Raw genomic sequence first — 16561 nt, forward strand, 5'->3', positions numbered from 1 at the left:
TGGAGAAAAAGGGGGAGGCGAGTGAGGAAGACAAAATTAGGGGAAATAGATGATCTTGATCAATTGTTAAATAATCTCGTTCCATCTCCACAATTATGAATTTCTTGGAAGGTCAACGGATTAAGAAGTGATCAAGAATAATTTTTATTATCCTCATCACCTCATCTTCAAAAGTAAAAATCCATGGATGGAGATAAGAGAAATTTGATCAACCATGAAGGAGATGACTTGCGTGTGTAAAAAGTATTGAAGACAAAACAATGCAATGATGTGTGAAATATCAAGTTCTTATCACTATCTTCATATCAGCATCCTCAAGTTTCAAGTTCTAACTTAAAAGGAGGAGTTCATGTGTTTGATTGGGTTAATAGCCAATAGGTTTTGGTTAAATAATGGGAATATAATTAGAATTCATGACCTTATGCATGTCTTGTGCGAATTCTTGTGAAAATGCATGCTATGAATTGATCTCATGTGTCTAATTACTTGTATGATAATTATGAAGTAAATAGAGTACTTCTAACTAGTAAAACATGATTCAGTTATGACAATTAGAGGAAATTATGATAAATTCATGAAGATGTTTGCTAAAATTTCTTTAAAATCTTCATGATATGGATTAGATCAAATCATGCATGTTTATGAGAATGACTTTCTAGTTCTATTTATCATCATAAATCATGTTGTCTTTAAGTTTGTCTAGAAATCTTGAATGCATTGTAGATGACAAACACATAGCAAGAAAAGTATCATTTTTTGGGCTATGCTACATTCAGTAGAAGGTGCTACGGGGGCCATAGCAACTCATTGAATTTTGTATGGGGATGGGGCCTTCCGTGCTATGGGTTGTAGAAGCTACTACCGGCACCCGTAGCAGCTCCCAAATTCCTGTTTCCCAATTTTCTCATAAAACCCTAGTTGGTTCAATTTGTGATATTTTCTTTTGCCATGCTTTATGTGATAGAGTAAAGTTGAATGGACTAAAATTACTTGAGAATTCACTCATACTATTCATTATAGATTATTAAAATAAAATGTATGTGATTTAGAGTTAGGGTTTTCTATAGTATTTTTCCTATTGAAATAAATTGATAAAGAATGGGTGAATCCATAATTATAAAATAAATGTAGTGGTACTTCACTATGTTGGTATGTGCAGTTCTATTGTTTAGCTATTAGGAGATAACATAAGATTTTTGAGGATTGAATTAATTATCAAGAATTATTTTCCTAAGGTTCTAGGTTCCTGGTTAACTAAAGATCAATGGATAACATAATGTGAGAAAACTTAAGGTTGAGAGAGTTCACTTATAAAAGAGATATGTGTACGCATGAGGTTACCCTAGTTAGTACGTGTAGAGTATGATCGATTAGAGATGATATATTCGTACATGCGAGGTTATCCTAGTTGGTACGTGTAGAGAATGATCGATAAGAGATGTGATATTCGTACATGTGATGTTATCCTAGTTGGTACGAAAAGCGAATGATCGATTATATATGAGATATTCGTACAAGTGAGGTTACCCTCATTGGAACGTGTAGAGAATGATGGATTAAAGATGAGAGATTCATGCATAAAAATTTACCATAGTTAGTATGTATAATGAGTGATCAATTAGAGATAAGATATTTTGACACGTGGGGTTTCCTTAGTTGGTACGTGTAGGAAATGATCGATTTCCAAGGAAAATATTTTTTAACTTGCGTGTGGAATATCAAGGATCACTCTGGAAGTCTGAGGAAGTGTTACCGTTATATAGAGAAGTGTGGTGCAAAGTCTGACACCCGTGTTTACGCTTATGGGAAGTAATGACCAGGGAAAGACATTTCGTAGTCTGTGACCTGTATTCATGTTTATGAGAAGATGTGTCTTGGGAAAGACATTTTTGTATAGAGATGGACTTTCGTGACTCGTGACCAAGCCCATGTAGGAGGTGGTGTCCTGGGAGAGATGTTCCATATAAAGGTTGACTTCCGTCACCCATGAATGAGCCCATATGAGATGTAGCAGATGAGAAGAGAAGCTCTATATAACCAAGGGATTCTGTGACCAGTGATTGGGCCTATGTAAGAGGTTGAGTTCAGGGAGAGAGCATCCCTCACTTAGTCTGGAATCTATGATCTGTGTCTAAACATCCATGCTAAGTTATGGTCGAGGAAAGATGCCATGTATATTTGTTATCTACGAGGTATGCAATGGGGTATATGTACTCGAGTAATGAAATTCACACACTATATGAGATTGTTGGATCTCGAATTCTTGTATATGCATGATCCTTGGATATACAATGTTGAGAAAGATTCATTTATAAATAGATAGACTTAAAAACACCTTTGACGAGTGGACTTATTGTGTACATTGAAATCCACTGAGATAAGTTATAGCTCACCTCATGTTTAACCATTTCAGGTTTATTGGAACAAGATAAAATTGAAAAGTCAGGATGGGCTTAAGATATGAAGACCTTGTTATTCATTTTGTGCTTCCGTTGTGTACTCATCATTAGTATTTTTGTATTAGATATCTGATTTATGTATAAATGACGTTGTTTACCTAGTGTCGTAGTTATCGAATATGTAATTTAGACGCTTTTAATTGTACTCAGTTATAAATTTAACATGCCAAATATATGATTCTAGATACATATTATTTAGGGTGTTACAGTTGGTATCCGATCAGGGTTGATTCTTAACCCAACTGTCGCAACCTGAAAAATGGAATGCGAAAAAAAACAACCGGCAAAGAAAGACAGGAGAGTCGCCACCGTGCGTTATTTATCCCAAAGGAGGGAAAGGAAACGCTCGAAGTAAACCTGAAAAAGGAAAGGACAAGACAGTGTCTCGCAACCAAATCTTGGGTTCGGGAGTCGATTATGCGAAGGGAAGGTATTAGCACCCCTACGCATCCGTAGTACTATACGGGATCCACTTTTGTAGTTCTTGTCTAAAGGATGTGGGTTTATCTAATGTGTTATTTACTAAAAAAAGGGTCAAAAGGAAATGACTCGCACGGATGTCGCATCCACTGCATACGTATCCCATCTGAATATGAGAATCAGAGTCTTCGTAGCTCGGCTGCCTAAGGGTTAGGGGTAATTATGCTCGCTAAGACATCGCATCTGATGCCTACGTATCTCAACTGGAATGAGAATTAGAGCAAGTCGTAGTTCAGCTAACTACGGGGTTATGGATTGGGTTTTGGACGAACGACGTTACTACGCAATCTACCGGATGCTCGACCTTTGGAGACTTACTCGCCTGTAGTAGAAGGAGTTAACGTGTTCTTAGGAGAAGAAAAATCAATGAGTTGGTAGGGTTAGGGATGCTCATGCAAAAGGGGTAATGAGGATAAAACCTCATAGCTCTTAACCATGGACAGGGTGAGCTCATGACAAAAAATAGGGGTTCAGAAAGATGGAACCCTCTCCACTGACTGACCGGACAAAAGATTTGGGGTTTTTGTTCTGAAGCATCGACACGTAGTGTGATCTTAAAGGACGACGCACTGAATAACGGGGGATTGATTATTGATCCCTTTTATCCGTCAATTGCCTCTTCAGGGAGGTCTTTGGGCACAAAAGTAAATAAACAAAAGGAAACAATGCCTCCTATCGAGGTCTTCCAGCTAAGAAAGCGGTAAAATGCGGGAAAGATGTAAAAGTACCACACAGATAAAAATCCGAAGTAATGGCAAATAAAGAGATAAGAAACCCAGAGATCTCTCAAGCTAGCACCATCAAAGAAAGCGAGTCAGTACAGGTAATCGGAATAAACCTCCAGGTGGTATCCCACAAATAAAGTGGGACACCAGGCAAGCCATCTCTGCAAGAGTCATATGAGCCCTAACAAAACAAAACTCAACAAACAGGTTAGAGAAACAAGATAGGATAATCGAGGGTTAACATGAATCATGCCATTAAAATTCACAAAAAGCTCACAAAAAGCAACCAAGTGTAGGAGGCCGAAACCTCTTGTCAAACACATTCATCAAAAGGGTATCAAATTCACCCATAATACCTCACACATTCAGAGCATTCAAATTAAAAGCATAAAGTAATGGGAATAAGGGCAAACCTGATTGGGGAGACCGGTTGAAATCAAATGGCACGACTGGATTTGCAAACCAATGTTAGGGTTTGCTTGAGTTGAAAGTGTGTGAGTCAGAATGAACCTTTCAGAGTTGCCTGGAGGTTGCTGCAGATTAATTCTCACTCTCTCTGTCTAGGTTTCTCTCCAGGTTTTGTCCAGGGTTTTGTTCCAAGGAAACCTCAGAGTGTTTTGCTTCCCTTCCTTTTTCTGTCTGTTTTCCCTCTTTTATAACCTGATTTTCATGGCTTTGTGGGCTTTTGAGAGAGGTCCAAGTCCAAGATTTTTCTATTATATATATATATATATATATATATATATATATATATATATATATATATATATATATATATATATATATATATATTTATTTAAAATTTTTTTTTCGTTTTTCGTTTTTTTTTTTGCATAACACGTGGGCTCCGCCTAGCGAGCATGACAGCTCATGAAGAAACCTCTGCTCCTTCAAGATTAACGTTTTGACTGACGAATAGACCCCTGTTAGAAGTAACTCAAGTCTTTCCCTTGTGTTGACTGATCATCTAAATAGAACCCACAAAGTGTCCTGGATGATGTTCAAGCTTCTTGGAGCTAATCCCGATTGACATGATGAAATGCAATGTATCTAATGTTAAATGACCTAAAAATGAATGCGTGAATAAGGAGGGAAAATTTTGGGGTGTTACACCAACCATGAGACATCATTAGTAAAATCTTTTCTTATTCATATATGTGTATTGTCGGCATGATCCTTAATGTCATGATATGAAGAATAAGGCATGGTCAACTTAATATATACATATGTGAGATCCAGGATCATATATGAGTGACCACGAGGAAGGTTGGGGGTGATTTGAGCCCAATGAGTGGAAGGAAATCTGGATGTTAGGAATACCTAAGGACGTGAAGTAGAAATGGAGTATTACCAATTTTGAATGCAGGAGTACGTGAGATAGATGATACAACTGTGGTTGTTGAAAATGTAGCAATTAGGACATCAAAGGAGGGACTCCAAGAAATCTAACTCTTAGCCGAAGCCGAAGGATTTTCCAGCGAAGAGAAAACGAAATTAGGGCATTAAGTCCCGTCAGAACCCTGATGCGGTCTTTTCAAGGGGTTTCACTTTGAGGAATATAAGACCAAACAATCAAGATTTTATCGTTTCCAAAATATAGGGAACATAATAAGGAATTTCCTACGTGGATGCCCAAAAGAGACCACATGTAGATCCAGTGAAGCATACAAGATTTGTTGATAGGTGCAAGCAAGGATAAGATAGTGGGTTAGTAGCTGGTACATGGAACATTCTTTAACAACCTATTTTATTCCATTGAATGTGGAGCATATCACTCCCTATGTTAATCAAGTGCACATAAGGACATAGATTGAAGGCGATTATATTAACCTCGATGGTTTTCATCGCTACAACGGATGACATAGTAAGGATTATTTTCCATGTATGGTGAAAATCGTCCATTCAATGTAAAACATCATACCCTTATGACCAAGTAGTGTGTCTATGCTTCATGAGGATGGACCTGTTATTCATGGAGAATATGGGATTTTTTTCGACATAATATAAGTTTATCAAACTCAAACCTAAGTGATTCCCACGAATGAAGAAGCATTATGAGTATAACCCTTGACCCCTTGAGAAGAATTAGGTTTTCCTGATTCTTACCATAGAGAAAGATGGGAGAAAAGAGATCTCTTCCATCCTAGTAGCTGAAGAGTTCTTAGATGTGAATTTGGTTGGATGTCATTTTATTCCCTCAAGAAAGAGGTGGAATATATTCATCTGCTTAACCTTGAGATCTATGTCTGTTCATTTTGGCACCATTTAGAATGTCACAGGGTAACTATTAAATTGTTACATCTGGTATGGGGGAACCTTGGACATGTTTCATCCTCATGATTGAGTATGTTCATGGGGAGTGGATCTGGAAGGAATTGCGAGATGATGGAATCGATAAGACCAAACCAATTGATTGGTTGTTGTGTGTAAATAATACAGTTGGGTGACTATGGTACGAAGCTAGATGATTCACTTGTGAACATGGCCTCGGATATGGATCCCCTTGTGAGTGGTATTAAATGTATGCCAAACCACATTATTCCTATTGACACAACATATAAGTGAGTTATCCTTTTAGTCAAGCATGGTAACTTGATGATCCTAATCTCGATGTATAACTCTAATTGGATACTAGTGAGTTATGAACACTAAACTCTCTCAAGATACAATAGGATGGCTGATGATTTACAAGCCATACATGGTAGTAGAGGACTACCTATGCAGTCTATAACATACGAGATTTAGAGCAGGATTACACCCGTGTCTTAGTTCATATGTCGAGAACTCTGCATGGCGTAGCTTCTCCATAATGGCCGTGCGAGTGGTTAGGAGCTATGTGGTTTTGAATTTTCTTTCGATAGAGTTTTATTGCGTTTCAATGCTTAAATAATTTTGATGAGTTTATATTTTTTTTTGTTGATAGATGCTTATTAGGGACCAGTATGTAAGGATAAATTAATGAAATCAATAAAGGGGAGTATGTGGTATTTAGTCGGTCTTGTTATGAAGATTTGTGGGCGGGGATTACAAAAGAGTGTGGAAAACGGGAGATCTGTTGTACCCCAAAATTTACCCTCTTCTTTTCAACCCTAATTGGCTTATGTCTTTTTATTATATATACTCATGCATATCATTGGTTCTATTGTTATGGGATTAAGGTATCTTGTCCTTTTGGTTCATTTCAAGCAAGGGAGAAGAAGGATAGGTATTCAAGTCATTCGTGAGTAGATGTCCATAGTCTCATGGTTCACTCAAGCCACAAGGGCTTCATATGCCTTAAAAAAATTCAACATGCTCATTGTATCCTAAGATGATTGAGATTGGCAAGAAATTTGAAGATGGTCATCATTCTCCCCTCATTTGGCTATCAACTAGGGTTTTGGTCAAAGTCAGTTTGTGATTGACTTTTTGAGCAAAACTTGTTTCCATGGTCCTATAGATGTCTCAAAGCATTCATGTGTGAAGTACTGGTCATTTGATTTAATCAAAAGAAGCTCAATTGATCAAGAGAGAAGATGAATTGATTGTGTAGAACAAAAGTTAGCTGTGAAACCAAAGAGTCTACTCTTGACTTTTTAAAACTTGTGTCTCATGAGTCAAATATGGCCAATAGTTTAGATTTGTCCAAGTGGAATCACAAGAATCAATAAAATCAAGAGATTTATCAAAATTTCCTAATTTGGGAATTAGGGTTTTTTTGAGAACTTACTATTTTTGGCAAGTTTGGTGTGAATGATCAGTTGTTTTCATGGCCAATATCCCCTATGATCGAAGCTTCAAATCAAGTTGTCCTTAACATGAAAGTTGTTCTGCTTTCTTCAAGATTTAAGGAGATACTAAGTTTGTGGCATTTGGAACATCATGGTTCAAGTTATGAACATTTTAAGTCGGGTGTTTCAAATTCATCAAAAGCTCAACACTTAGAAAATTTTCTTAGTGTTTCAAGTTAGAATTTTCAAGAGAGTTCATGATAATTTTAAGATGTGTTATAGGCTTCATTTGAAAATACTTTTACCATAAAATATATTCCTTGATCTTCCCTCTTTCCATTGGTACCATTTTTGGGAAGTTTGGATGAACATGCATCAAGTTGTGGTCGTGCAAAGATGGCTGCAAAGTTTGGATGAAAATGTAAGGAACACAATGGTACGATAGGTTTTAGCTAATACTCAAAGATGAAGAAGCACGAAGGCCAAACCAAAACTGAAACTTTAGGTTTCATGCAACTTAAATTCACATAAGTATCAAGACAAATGGCATGTGAGTTAATGATCAACCTTAACACAATAAATGCTACACGTTTGCTTCAGGAATCACATGGAAATGATGCATGCATAGTGAGTTTCGAAGTGAAAGAATATACCTATTGGAGTAAGGTCCAATGCCTCTTCAATACCATTTCCAGCTAATGTTTGATGTCTCTCACAATGTCTATGAGTTCCCAGGAGATGGTTGGACTCTTTGGTTTGCAGAATGCTCGAGCCAAATGGGAGAAATGGAGGTTAAGGTCAAAAGCATGCAAAAATGAAGTTTGGCTTGGTAAGCTTGGTGTGTGGATAGATGAGGCTCTGTCATCTATTTATAGTGATCCTTGAGAGTTTAGGAAGCTTCAGATATCATAAAATAATCGTGGTTTGTACTAGTTTGCTTGCTTGGTTGTTTCTTTCATAAATCACCAAGTGGGAAGCATGGCAAAAGCATGGAGTACATGGAGTGTTTTGTTGAGCTTTTTCTGGAGCATAGGAGTTGACTTGAGGTTTATAGTTGGTATGAATTATAACAAAAGCCATTTGGGAGCTCAATGGTGTTTCTTGTTGGATTAAAGCTACTTTACATGAATGAAAGTGTGATTTTTATGCAAAAATGGAATAATTCATTGTGTAATGGTTTAGTTACTTGGATAATGGCTCAAAGCTTGTGATATATTCTAATTAGAGTGATATTTAGAAGCAAGAAGTATATGTACTTGGAGATCTTGTGGATTTGTTTTGATTTGCAATGTAAATTGGCTTGTAATTCGACATATGAACCACTTCATGATGCCATATTTCCAAATTCGATTCTCTCAGCTCAAGCATGGGAAATTCTTGCTCTTGGACATTTTGGAAAGATAGAATTATGATCTACAACTTTCGTGTTGAACACTTTTCTTGAATAAATTAGTATATTGGTTAAAGTTGGCATAAAGTTAGTCACTTAACTAGGTCAGCATGCTGAATATTTCACTAAATATTTTATCTCTTGACAAGAAAATGAATCCTCCACTTCATCGCCATATATCTCCTTATCCATGCATTTTTAGATTTCATCACCTAGGAAAATGTTGAAGTATGAAGTAGGACCTTTAATTTGATCATTGGAGCACAAATTATGGCCTTGTAAAGTTGGGTACTTGGACATGATTTTTAGGGACTTAGTGAAAATTCCAATTTCTCCATCTTTGCCCCTTTTGTAAGTAACCTTGATTTTCTTGATTAAACTTGATCAAATGACTTAATTTATAACATTTTCATGATCCTTGATGTGGAAAGTCCATGGTTGATCAAAAACCTTAAAAGTCAAACTTTGACTTTAAGCATCTATTGATTTTTCATCAGTTGTGTTCAAAACTTTCATTTGCTCATGAACCTAACTTCTTGAGCCATTTGAATCATATGACTGGATTGTGAGGACACATTTAAATACCTTGGATCATTCCTCAATCCATAGGATCATGCTTTGGTCAAAGAGTCAACATTAAGCTGACTTTGGCGAAAACCCTAATTTGGAGTGCTATATGGATTGTGGCTTCACAAACCTGAATTGAGGTGAGTACAAATTTTGATTGTTGATGGAGGTATATTATTGATCACCTTGAGACATTTATGGTCATACTAAGCCTTGATTGATCCATTCCTGAACTTCTTGAGAAGGGATGCAACTTCGATAAAATCAATAATTATGCCACTAGCTCTCATAAAAGGAGGCAATATTTTCAGACAATACCATGAGGAGTAGAAGACTTATAATCAAACTTATGAAAATGGCTTACTTTCGGGACAAATTTAATGTTATTTTAAGCAATCATAATTGGACTTATGTAGAAGTCACAACTATCTAAGGCCGGTCAATAATAATGTTTGTGTTAATACATGCTAGAGACATGATATGTAAATCATTATCCTAAAGCCATGCCACACAAAAAGAAAAGATGATGGATCAAGAAAAAAGGCTAGGAGGATGGTACATTACTTCAATCCATACTTCATAGTACTTAGGATAAAATTATGCATCAATCCAAAGTACCTTGAATGATCCATGATCAATTAGGAGGTAGATTTGAAATGATGAAAGTTCATCAAGTACCAATCTATACATCATGAACAAGATGGACACAAACCATCCAATTGACCAAGAGAAAAAGAAAGAGATGAAGAAGAAGGGGACAAGATATATCATACCCAAATTAAATCAAAGGTTTGATCAAGTCATCATAAAAATCAATAATCGATTTTGGTGGATTAAGGTTTTCACCCCATCAACACCCAATATCCATTGAGTTTGATGAGACCTATGGTCCAAACCATCATGATCCAAGACCAACAGAAGTACACAAAGGTCAAACAAATATAAAATGAAATTAAATGCATCAAAATAATTTTTAAAATTAATTTTAAAATAGAAATAAAATGAAAAATCAATAAAGTCCATCAAAACACCAAATAAATGGTCAATAAAATTATTTATGGTTGTAAATAAAATAAGAAGCATATAATAAATTTTTTAGAATTTAAAAATGTAGAAAAATATTTTTAAACTAATTAAAACAGAGGAGAAAAGAGAAATTCAATGAAAATAAAAAAACAATACAAAAAATATGGAAAAATAAAAATCAGATGAAGCAAAATAAAAAAGAATTTTAGAAATTATTTTGGGATTTTTTGGATGTAAATTGAATTTTCTATGAATTTTAAAAGAAAATGCAATTAAAAATTAAAACAGAAAAGAAATTAAATCAGAAAAAACACGAAGCATTGGATCTGATTTCATTAATTGATGTGGCAGATTCAACAATCATAAGGCTTAGGGCGCAAGATGGAAATTAACCAAAATAGAACATGAAATCTAATTCAAATTGGACCAATCAAAACATTTCAAATGTCCAGCGTATCTCAAAACTTAGATGACCTGAGATAACTTCGATTATCTACCCTGATGATCCCTCACTGGAGTTTCATCGTTTGGTAAATTCAGCACGTGAGACCACCACTAATGTGATCGCCTCCTCATCATGAATTCAACCTCATGCTCCAAATTCATTTATGTAAACTTGGCACGGGGGATTTCAAAGAAGTTCCAGAAGCAAGTAAGCCAAGAAAAAAAATAAAGGATGAAAATGATCAACCAAAACTAGATAAGTTAGGGGAAAGCATCAGAGAGTGAAGGACTACATTGTGGTAACTTATTTGAGTTCAAATGGTTCTCAGAACTACCTTGTCTAAATGGTGATCAGAAGTTGATGAAGCTCGATCTGGTTAGAGGACATCAAGAGGTCTCAGAGCTTCAGAATTGTTGCAAAAGCTTCAGAGGATGCCAAAGTTGCTAATGGAATCAAGAAACTAGGTTGATGTAAGTTGGAATTCAAAACACGATAGTTGAATTTTTCTGGAAAATTTCATATTGAAGCAGGGGTTTCTTGGCTCTCAAAAGCTTGGAATGAATGCAATAGCTTCCTCTATTTATAGGGAATGTGTTTTGATGCAAATACGTGTGGAATCAAGCTTAATTCGTGCAAAACAAATTTGATCATGAAGTGAAAAAAGTGTGACTTGCAATCCATCAAAACTCAGCCAAATAATGTGTTTCAAGGGTCAATTAACTTCTGGAGACTTGGTTAAAAATGTTTAGGTCCAAAACGCTTGCTAATTTGGCTTGGAAATGAGATTGGTGAAGTTCAAATTTCGGACCATGGTGATTTCTTCAGTTCCAAGTCACCATGTTAAACTCAACACGGCATCTTGCTTATGAGGCTTTTTGGTCCCATTCTTTTTGCAATATGTTGACTGATAACGCGAAAATGTATCGTATATTTGACCTAACATACATTACTTTTTACATGCTTTTCCACAGTATCACGTCGTATTTATGTTTATTTCAGGTATTTAGCGAATAAGAGATGTCTAAGCAAACAAAGGGGAAAATACAAAAAAGGAAGAAAATGGAGCAAAATAAAGAATGGTGACGCCCACCATATTAGAAGAATGGTGGCGCCCGACACAAGGATTTATGAAGGATGGCGCCCACCATATTACATGAATGTGGCGCCCACCATACATGAAAGTGGCGCCCGCCATGTGATCAAATTAGGGTTGTGGCAGCCGCCACCAGCCCAGTCCTCCTTGTTTCTCTCCATAATTTTCTCCACGTTTGGCTTTTGCTCATTCAACAAACCGCTCTCCACTAGTAGATATTCAAGGCTACTTTTAAGGAGGAGTGGGGAGTATATATAGACTTCGGTCTTTAGAGACCGCGTGTGCATTTTTTTAGTCAGATTTTGTTGTTAGTATTTCTTAGGCATATATTTACTTGTAAAGTAATAGATTCTACACATCGGGGACTACTATGATTTTTGTTTTAAGCAACTGAATTTGATTGTAACGGTGTACCCGATTGCCAAAGCGTGTCGGCATTATTTGAATTCAAGAATCAACATTCATTCCAAGTTTTCGGTTTATATTCTAGGTTTTATTTTAATTGCCATTTTAATTGCTTATGCCTTATCGTATGCTTAATTATCTAAATATCATGTTTGTTCCCGGATCCATGTCCGGCTAAACCAATCGATATCGGTATGTAAAGACCGTCGAAACGACTAGATTCGTAAATAATTGGTGTTGGCTTTTATAAAATATTATTTTTCGGTTATAGTTTCTTGTTCTAAATTCAAAGTTGTTTTTCGTACGAGTGATCAGTTGTCGCACACGGGTCAAAAACGAGTTTAAAAGTGTAGTAAAACGGAAGCGATACTCAAATATCGTATCTCAAGGACTCTTGAATGTTATGAACAAATGAATGAAAATAAGGGGTTTTTTAAGGTTCAAAACTTAAATCGATGATTATTAAAGGTAAAATCAAAATTGATAAATAAGCTAATCTATTGTATCGATTTCCGACTTATCATCGATTCTTATAATTTCAATTCCCTAGCGGATTCAATCCCATTCGATTACAATACTCATTTACAAGCGCAAATTGGTATTATATGATGTATGTTCCTAATTTCTGAATTAAGCAAACGGATTTAAGCAGACGCGAATTAAGCAAACGTGACTTAATCAAACACGATAACGAAAAAGCTACGCTAACTTGATTATAGTTAAGGATCATACAAACAATCAAATTTAATTAACTCTATCCTATAAGAAACAATCGAATTAAGCAAACGAAAGTAACCGAATTAAGCAAACGAGTTTATAGGGAGAATTGAAAAGAAATCGAAATTAAACTGAAATTATTAAAAACCTCAAAGTGGAATTCGAATACAACAGATCAACTCTTTAGGAATTAGCTCTCATGAAATATTCTAAGCAATATTGTATCATCAAAATTAAGAATTAGGATTTCTATAGCAGTGAAAGACCTAATATAATAAAAGGTAAATTCGGATCCTTATAGGATCTGACCCGAAAATTACAAAAACTGGCCCAAACTAACTATTTTAATTAAGTATAGAACTTTAACGAATTATTAGACCCTCCTTCACTTTGAATCAGCTTTTCACTTCAACATGAAACTTTTATCTTATCCTCTCAGCTTTCCAACGCATATTAGAACACATCAATCTGATCCTCGTAGCTCAAGTTATGATCTGCATAGTAACAAGGTATGAAATAACTATTTATGTTGAAAATAAAGTACAAAGATAAAATAAAACCAAAAATAAACTTAAATATAAAAATACACTAAAATAGTAAAAATAATAGAATAAAGCATAGAGTTGCCTAAGTACAATAGTATAAGAAGGTGCATCAATATGCACTGATCAATGAGAGTATAAAGCAAACAAAGGTTACGGTCAGTAAAAATGAGAGTTTAAGATTTTAACCGGATAGCTGAACTAGGCATTAATCCTAAATACAGCAAGAGCGTTTTAGGATTAATTAGACTCTATTTATTTCCAAAAATTACTTTTAACTCGAATGAGACAGCGAGAGCAAAGCATTCTAGTTTAAGACTATGGTCAGAGTTAATAAAAATGAGAGTGTGAGACAAAGTTTTTTAAATAATAATTTCTACAGAAGAATATTTTGATGTTTAAGATTACACCAACCATCTATTGAACCCCTAAAGTTTGATGCGTTACATACCGATATCCCGCTATGAAATATTTTTATTAATATTTTGTTTTCGTTAGTAGTTATTTCTCTTCGTCCCTCAACTCCTAGAGAGATCCTCAGTCGTAGATTGACATAGTAACATTAGATAATGGTAAGTTCGATTATTAGTCCTTTGGGTTCGATAATCTTTAAAACTATGTGATAAGATTGTGCACTTGCAATCACGAATCCTATAGACATATTAGTCAGATGCGATCAAGTTTTTGACGCCGTTGCCGGGGACTAATTTAGTCGATATTGTAACTCTAGTGTTGCGCAGTATAAGCTAAGGCACTTTTTTCTCTATTACTATGTATCACCCAAATTTTCTCTACGATCATCACTCCCAGTATTTTGAGGAATCATAAGATTCCTATAAATCCAACCTGGAAATATTAATGGAGGATTTCATTGCGACGCAAACTCACTCTAGGCTAGAATCTGTGATGGAATGCTTTGTGGCTACACAAACTCTTCAGAATAAAGAATTTAGAAAACAAAGTCTCTATACCAATGAAACCCTTAGGCCACTAAACACTGTGGTCGAGTCCCTCGTCACTCAAAACGAGGTATTGAAGACTCAAATCTCCCTGCTTGCACAGACACCTCTAGGACTATTCCCTGAGAAACATGCGGATGTTGTAACAATCACCAGTGAAAGATCTACCGAAAATCCTAAGGAGAGTGATAATGAGGATGGTTCAGGTGAAAAAAGAGTAGAGATTGAGAAAGATCCAGCGACACCACCCGAAAGGGAGTTTGTCGAAGAGGTAGAGAAGAAAGCACTATATGTTGTTCCTCCTCCCTATAAATCACCAATTCCTTTCCCACGAAGGTTTGTGGAAGTTAAGGTAGACCCCAAATCTGAGAGGTATGAGGAGCTATTGGAAAATATCAACACCAATGCACCTTTATTTGATATGCTGAATAAGAAGAGAAGATTAGAAGACCATGAAACTAGGGAACTCATTAGTATTAAAAGGGGCAAGTTAGACTTTGAGGTGGTGGATAAAAAAATTGAACCAAAACCTAAAAAGCTAGCTCTCAGGATAGAGCCAAAACCACCACCACAAGTTCAGAAGGATAAACTACCTCACAGAAGAAAAAGAAGAAAATATAATGGATATGAGAAATGGCTAGATAAATGGCCATGGAAGTCGAGGGTAATTAAAAGTTTGACCGGTGATTCATCCTCGAAAGAACCACCATGAGTACTTACACTTCTGAGTCGTCACGCTATCAACGTAAAACATAGCGAATATTTCATATTTTATTAATGTCATTTTTTATCTATCCATTTTTTTTCTCCTCTTTCATAAAGTCACTCCGTATTTTTCTTTATTATTAACCATTACTGACTTAGTGTTATTGTCTACTTAAATTTATCTAGCTACTGACTTTCACTATGCAACAAGTAGACTACATGGATATAGTTTTTAGAGGCAGAGGTCAAAGGAGATGCTTTGAGGCTCTAGCTCAAAGAGAGATGACACTAACCATATACCCCGATGGACGTACCATGACTAAGTTAGGTATAAGAGATAGTGATATGTTCCTACTTAACCAAATTGGTTGGGACACTTTTGCTATCAAAAGAAGATTTAGTTCTTATCGTATGCTAACCTTAGTATTCCTAAGCTCCCTAGTTTACTTGCCAAGCCATTGTATCAGATTTAGAAAAGGCCTCATGACCTTTAGGATGTTTGATATTGAGTATCACTACAATCATAGAGAAATAGTTGAACTCCTAGGATGCCCTAATGGTCCTGATACCTTTACCATCACCCAGGAAGACCAACTTATAGACCTTGAACTAGATTACTTTTTGGGGTAGCATTATAGGAAACAACCATCTCGAGCGGGATCTCATGCATTCCGAGAACATCCACAACCCTGTCATTCATTACTTTCATAAGATCCTAGCTCACACCCTATTTGGAAAAGAACAAAACATAACCTCTATGTCCAAAGACGAGCTCTTTATAATGTATTCTGCATCACAAGCCCGTCCTGTTAATGCCTCTACATTTATGATAGCTAACCCAGACCGTATGGAGAAAGCTAACCATGGACCAATCTTAATAGGGGGCTTAGTGACCATGATGGAAAATGTTATTGGACTGAGACATCCACTTACCAGACGTAACCCTCTAGGTGAAATACGGCCAATGAACATTCAATTCTATTTCAACACTGGTATCATTAGAAACTTGGGCCCGGATGTGTTTGAATTTCTAATTAACCACCAAGTAGTACACCTGTTTACCCTATCAGACCATATGACGAGTGTACATGATAGGAACAACTGGCTCTTTGATTTGGACGGACCACCAGATGCACCACCCTCTCCTCCAGAGACATCCCAAATTTATGACCATTATGATACCTATCTCTCTGACGCTAACTCGTGTGCCCATGATGTACCTGCTGCGCCTCCTACCAATCATGTTGTTGTCATCGATGTTGTCCAAACCGACATCGCCAACTTGAGAGGCGAATTGAGCACTTTGTATGTGGACCTCCACGACTTTATGGAAGTAGT

This window comes from Lathyrus oleraceus, chromosome 6 (assembly GCF_024323335.1).
Source record: "Lathyrus oleraceus cultivar Zhongwan6 chromosome 6, CAAS_Psat_ZW6_1.0, whole genome shotgun sequence".
NCBI lineage: Eukaryota > Viridiplantae > Streptophyta > Magnoliopsida > Fabales > Fabaceae > Lathyrus > Lathyrus oleraceus.